Source organism: Balaenoptera musculus, chromosome 16 (assembly GCF_009873245.2).
Source record: "Balaenoptera musculus isolate JJ_BM4_2016_0621 chromosome 16, mBalMus1.pri.v3, whole genome shotgun sequence".
Classification (NCBI taxonomy): domain Eukaryota; kingdom Metazoa; phylum Chordata; class Mammalia; order Artiodactyla; family Balaenopteridae; genus Balaenoptera; species Balaenoptera musculus.
This window is the reverse complement of record NC_045800.1, coordinates 53360940-53368643: the sequence shown is the minus strand read 5'-3', so window position 1 is coordinate 53368643 and position 7704 is coordinate 53360940.

Sequence of the window (7704 nt, the reverse complement as noted above, 5' to 3'; positions counted from 1 at the left end):
ATGGAAATCAAAAGAAAGCTGGAGTAGCAATTCTCATATGAGACAAAGTAGACTTTAAAACAAAGACTATTACAAGAGACAAAGAAGGACACTACATAATGATCAAGGGATTGATTCAAGAAGAAGGTATAACAATTGTAAATGTTTATGCACCCAACATAGGAGCACCACAATACGTAAGGAAAATGCTAACAGCCATAAAAGGGGAAATTGACAGTAACACAATCATAGCAGGAGACTTTAACACCCCACTTTCACCAATGGACAGATCATCCAAAATGAAAATAAATGAGGAAACACAAGCTTTCAATGACACATTAAACAAGATGGACTTAACTGATATTTATAGGACATTCCACCCAGAAAAAACAGAATACATTTTCTTCTCAACTGCTCATGGAACATTCTCCAGGATAGATCATATCTTGGGTCACAATTCAAGCCTTGGTAAATTTAAGAAAACTGAGGTCATATCAAGTATCTTTTCCAACCACAATGCTATGAAACTACATATCAATTACAAGAAAAAGACTGTAGAAAATACAAACACATGGAGGCGAAACAATACAACTAAATAACCAAGAGCTCACTGAAGAAATAAAGAGGAAATTAAAATATACCTAGAAACAAATGACAATTAAAACACAATGACCCAAAACCTGTGAGATGCAGCAAAAGCAGTTCTGAGAGAAGTTTATAGCAATACAATCCTACCTCAAAAAACAAGAAGAATCTCAAATAAACAACCTAACCTTACACCTAAAGCAATTAGAGAAAGAAGAACTAAAAAAAAACGAAAGTTAGCAGAAGGAAAGTAAACATAAAGATCACATCAGAAATAAATGAAAAAGAAATGAAGAAAATGACAGCAAAGATCAATAAAATTAGAGCTGGTTCTCTGAGAAGATAAACAAAATTGATAAACAATTAACCAGACTCAACAAGAAAAAAAAGGGAGAAGACTCAAATCAACAGAATTAGAAATGAAAAAGAAGAAGTAACAACTGACACTGCAGAAATACAAAGGATCATGAGAGATTACTAAAGCAACTATATACTAATAAAATGGACAACCTGGAAGAAATGGACAAAGTCTTAGAAAAGCACAACCTTCCGAGACTGAACCAGGAAGAAACAGAAAATATAAACAGACCAATCACAGGCACTGAAATTGAACCTGTGATTAAAAATCTCCCAACAAACAAAAGCCCAGGATCAGATGGCTTCACAGGCAAATTCTATCAAACATTTAGGGAAGAGCTAACATCTATCCTTCTCAAACTCTTCCAAAATATAGCAGAAGGAGGAATACTTCCAAACTCATTCTGTGAAGCCACCATCACCGTGATACCAAAACCAGACAAAGATGTCACAAAAAAAAAGAAAACTACAGGCTAATAGCACTGATGAACATAGATGCAAAAATCCTCAGCAAAACACTAGCAAACAGAATCCAACAGCACATTAAAAGGATCATGTACCATGATCAAGTGAGGTTTATCCAGGGATGCAAGGATTCTTCAATATATGCAAATCAATCAATGTGATACTCCATATTAACAAACTGAAGGAGAAAAACCATATGATAATCTCAATAGATGCAGAAAAAACTTTTCACAAAATTCAACACCTATTTATGATTTAAAAAACCCTCCAGAAAGTGGGCATAGAGGGAACTTACCTCAACAAAATAAAGGCCGTATATGACAAACTCACAGCCAACATCCTTCTCAATGGTGAAGAACTGAAACCATTTCCATTAAGATCAGGAACAAGACAAAGTTACACACTCTAACCACTATTATTCAACATAGTTCTGGAAGTTTTAGCCACAGCAATCAGAGAGAAAAAGAAATAAAAGGAATCCAAATCAGAAAAGAAGAAGTAAAACTGTCACTGTTTGCAGATGACATGATACTATATATGGAGAATCCTAAAGATGCTACCAGAAAACTAGTAGAGCTAATCAATGAATATGGTAAATTAGCAGGATAAAAAATTAATGCACAGAAATCTCTTGCATTCCTATACACTAATGATGAAAAATCTGAAAGAGAAATTAAGGAAACACTCCCATTTACCACTGCAACAAAAAGAATAAAATACCTAGGAATAAAGCTACGTAAGGAGAGAAAAGACCTGTATGCAGAAAAATATAAGACACTGATGAAAGAAATTAAAGATGATACAAACAGTTGGAGAGATACACCATGTTCTTGGATTGGAAGAATCAACATTGTGAAAATGACTCTACTACCCAAAGCAATCTACAGATTCAATGCAATCCCTATCAAACTACCAATGGCATTTTTCACAGAAGTAGAACAAAAAATTTCACAATTTGTATGGAAACACAAAAGACTTGGTATAGCCAAAAGAATCTTGAGAAAGAAAAATCGAGCTGGAGGAATCAGGCTCCCTTACTTCAGACTATAGTACATAGCTACAGTAATCAAGACAGTATGGTACTGGCACAAAAACAGAAATATAGACCAATGGAACAGGATAGAAAGCCCAGAGATAAACCCACGCACCTATGGACACCTTATCTTTGACAAAGGAGGCAAGAATATACAATGGAAGAAAGCAAGCGTCTTCAATAAGTGGTGCTGGGAACACTGGACAGCTACCTGTAAAAGAATGAAATTAGAACACTTCCTAACACCATACACAAAAATAAACTCTAAATGTTTTAAAGACCTAAATGTCAGGCCAGAGGCTATAAAACTCTTAAAGGAAAACATAGGCAGAACACTCTGTGACATAAATCACAGCAAGATCCTTTCTGACCCTCCTCCTAGAGAATTGGAAATTAAAACAAAAATAAACAAATGGGACCTAATGAAACTTAAAAGCTTTTGCACAGTAAAGGAAAGCATAAACAAGACGAAAAGACAACCCTCAGAATGGGAGAAAAAATTTGCAAACGAAGCAACTGACAGAGGATTAATCTCCAAACTATACAAGCAGCTCATGCAGCTCAATATCTAAAAAACAAACAACCCAATCCAAAAATGGGCAGAAGACCTAAATAAACATTTCTCCAAAGAAGACATACAGATTGTCAACTAACACGTGAAAGAATGCTCAACATCATTAATCATTAGAGAAATGCAAATCAAAACTACAATGAGGTATTCACCTCACACCAGTCAGAATAGCCATCATCAAAAAATCTACAAACAATCAATGCTGAAGAGGGTGTGGAGAAAAGGGAACCCTCTTTCACTGTTGGTGGGAATGTACACTGACACAGCCACTATGGAGAACAGTATGGAGGTTCCTTAAAAAACTAAAACTAAAACTACCATACGACCCAGCAATCCCACTACTGGGCATATACCCTGAGAAAACCATAATTCAAAAAGAATCCATGTATCACAATGTTCATTGCAGCTCTATTTACAACAGCCAGGACATGGAATCAACCTAAGTGTCCATCGACAGATGAATGGATAAAGAAGATGTGGCACATATATTCAATGGAATATTACTCAGCCATAAAAAGAAATGAAATTGAGTTATTTGTAGTGAGGTGGATGGACCTAGAGTCTGTCATACAGAGTGAAGTAAGTTAGAAAGAGAAAAACAAATACCATATGCTAACACATATATATGGAATCTAAAAAAAAAATAAAAAATAAAAAGTTCTAAAGAACCTAGGGGCAGGACAGGAATAAAGATGCAAACGTAGAGAATGGACTTGAGGACATGGGGAGGGGGAGGGGTAAGCTGGGACGAAGTGAGAGAGTGGCATGGACTTATATATACTATCAAACGTAAAATAGATAGCTAGTGGGAAGCAGCCGCATAGCGCAGGGAGATCAGCTCGGTGCTTTGTGACCACCTAGAGGAGTGGGATAGGGAGGGTGGGAGGGATACACAAGAGGGAGGAGATATGGGGATATATGTATATGTATAGCTGCTTCACCTTGTTATACAGCAGAAACTAACACACCATTGTAAAGCAATTATACTCCAATAAAGATGACAAAAACCAAAACAAAACAAAAAACAAACGCAAAAACCCAGCTCAGCAAAGGGGCCAAGCATAGAGGCATGTAAAAGAGAAATGGCTGAGGAAAGAGGTCAGGAAGCTGGAATCTTGCACAGGCTGGTTCTTGCTCAGCCTTGAGCTGTATTCTGCAGTACCAGTCACAGCACTTGACACATGGAAGTCATTGTGTACTGGAATTGAAATAATGCATGACCAAGGATCAGAGTCCTAATTATGCACAAAGCATTTCTTAAAGGAATCCTGTGCCCTCCTTCTGGACAAACCCCAGGCCTGGCCCTAGGAGGATGGATGACAGAGCCTGAGTGAAGTGAGGAGGGCCCTCCTTGGGGCAACTGAGGAGGCAGCCCAGAGCTGGAGGTTGGAGTCGCAGAGGGGAAGAAGGGCAATTCTCAGTGGGACAGGAAGTCAGTGCCAAAGGGAGGTAAAGGGACACATGCGAGACGATAGCAAGCTGCTAAATGGAGAATTATTACATACAAAGGGGACTGATTAAACAAGTAAATATTTCAGAATAATGGGAGCCAGCTTCCTCACTGTTTGAGAGGGGAGGTACAAATTTGAAAAGAGGGAGAACAAGAATGAATTCTCTTGTGTTGCACTGGAAATTGAAGTATCAGGGTGAACTCACAGTTTTCAATCTGAATAGAAATAAAAATAAACTGAGGTGTGTGTTTGTGTGTGTGTGTGTGTGCATACGTTACTTCCCCAGCTGTCTCCACTGAGAGGTCCTGGGAATAGACACAATCCAGTAGCTATGAGCACATATATTGCTCAGGTCTTGGTTTCTAGATAATATGTTCCACTAAAAGGAACATGGATTCTTTGGAGAAATGACTGACTGTAAGGCCCAGAAAGGCATTTTCCTGAATGAGCACATACAAACCTACCTTCCTAATTCTGTGTAGGCTTTGCATGGTATCCCATTATAAGAATGAACTGTCCATCCACCTCACTACAAATAACTCAATTTCGTTTCTTTTTATGGCTGAGTAATATTGCATTGTAGACGGGAATAAAGATGCAGACCTACTAGAGAATGGACTTGAGGACACGGGGAGGGGAAAGGGTAAGCTGGGACAAAGTGAGAGAGTGGCATGGACATATATACACTACCAAATGTAAAATAAATAGCTAGTGGGAAGCAGCCGCATAGCACAGGGAGATCAGCTCGGTGCTTTGTGACCACCTAGAGGGGTGGGATAGGGAGGGTGGCATAGGGATAAAGCAATTATACTCCAATAAAGATGTTAAAAAAAAATAAAATAAAGAGAAAAAAGAAATGAACTGTAATAAATTTAAACAATTTCCTATTGACTGAAAGTTAGGTTTCATTCAGATTTTTGTTACTGTAAATAATACTGCAGTGAAAATTCACATTTAAACAACTCTGCATACTTTCATAAATATATCTGGGGCATTTCTCATAAATATCATATTGCACATTAATTGTTCAAGAAAGCTCCAAGTAGAAAAGGGCAACATTTCAACAATGGAAAGATTACTATTTTCACAGCCACATCCTATTACTGCTTGCTCATAAAATACTATAATTATCAGCCAAAATCATATACAACTTCAGAATTATGGTAACATAAACTCGATTCAAAGGTCATAAATATTTTACTGGGCACTTAATTTCCCATTTATGTTTTTATAACATTTACTTCAGAGATATGGGTATCAGGACTTGCCTTGAAATGGGAATAATTTTCTTTAGCATATACTGAAGTTGGTAAATGCAGATTAATCACGAAACTGTAACTAAAATTGAAGCTTTGCATTTCACAGATGATAATTTTAAATATTGACAAAGGCAAGGATACAATATTACAATCATAGCATTTTAGATATAAAAGAAATTGAATACTACCAGTCCTTCTACTCAACCACGGTAGGTTTTATTAATATTCATAGAATATGAGAAACAAGATTAAGAAACAAAGGAGGGAAATTTCTGAATTTCCTGGAAGCCAAAGCCAAAATGGAACCACAAGCAATCATAGAGTCAGTCACACATGCCTGCATGTATGCACAACTGTATTTTCTATTTAACAACCAGGAATGTGCTCCACTTGTTTCTATCCTCTTGCGTGTGTTTCAGAGTATGAAAGTCTGAAAAGTACATTTCTCAAAATTTATTACCAGTAAATTCCAGTTTACATTCCATCAGTGAGAGTTACTGCCACAAGTTTTAGAAGTAGGAAGAGTGCCTGAATCCTTAGGACCTCTGTAACACCACTGCTAGGCATGGGATTTGGGCAGTCCACACACCTGAGGCTTTGCAGCAGCCCCCCAAAATCTCCCAGGCAAGCACCTGCATTAGGACTACAGGATCTGGTGGTATCGTTGCACATTCATACAACTTCTTGCTTCCCTGAGATCATTGCTGTTGTTTTTTTCCTAATCTTCACAATACCATCCCTTAGAAATATTATGTAAGTTCCTAATTTCTTGTATTAAATCCCTGAAATACTTTCGGGAGCAAACCCTGATTGACGAAATATTTAGAACCAGAAAAGTTTCAATAAATAGTCACTAAAATCTTGGAACCTAAGATTGATATGTGGCAGATATATTTACTGTTCAACTACTATCCAGGTGCTCCCACACACTTCCTATCTTCCTTTCAATTAAGTGGGGCCTGAGATCTAATTCTGCCCTAATGGGCTCTGAGAGGAAGGTACTGACATTGCTTCTGGTATAAAACCCAGGGCATTAAATGGATATTAAATCATTTGTTGTCCAGTTCCTATATTTCTATAGGCAAAACAAGGAGGATTTTGATCTCAGGGATCCATTATCTACATGCTCCAGTACTTTGAACAATGTTGCACTGAGACCCTTAAGTTAGAGCCCAATGCACATCAAGGGTGATTCTTTTACCCTTGTTTTATCTTATTTATACTTTGATTGCAAGACAAATGTCTTTCATACTATAAGGATTTACTCTTCATAGCTATATAAGCATAGTTACACACTTAGAAAAACCAAACGTGCACAGTTTACAAAACTGCATAAAATTGAATTCATTAGATGTTTATGGATCAGTTTCTATGGATAATAAGAATGTCCTTGAGATGTGAAGTTAAGATATCTGTGGTCATATGGAGAACTGAAAACTCTCTACACTTATTCCTTTATTTGACAAATATCTTTTTAGCACCTGTTGTACCAGGCATTGTTTTAGAGACATTAATGTATGATCATGTGTATTAGTCAGCCTGGGCTGCCATGACAAAATACTACAGACAAGCTGGCTTAAAAGACAGAAATTTCCTCTCTCATAGTTCTGGGGGCTCTAAGTCCAAGATAAAGGCTCCACAGGTTCCTCATTTGTTTCTCATGAGACCTTTCTTCTGGACTTATAGATGGCACATTCATGCTTTGTCCTTTAGTGGTCTTTACTCTGTGTTTACAGAAAGACAGTGAACTCTGGTGTTTTTTCTTCTTCTTATGAGGACAGCAGACCTATGGAATGAGGAACACACCCTTATGACCTCACTGAACTTGTATTACATCCTTAAAGGTCCTATCCCCAAATATAGTCACATTGGGGGTTAAACCTTCAACATATGAATTTGGGCGAGGAATATAATTCAGTCCATAACACCCCACAAGCAAAATTATCACAGCATTTTATTTTCTCAAAAAAGGTCTCTACTAAGGAAACTGTAAAATATTGATAT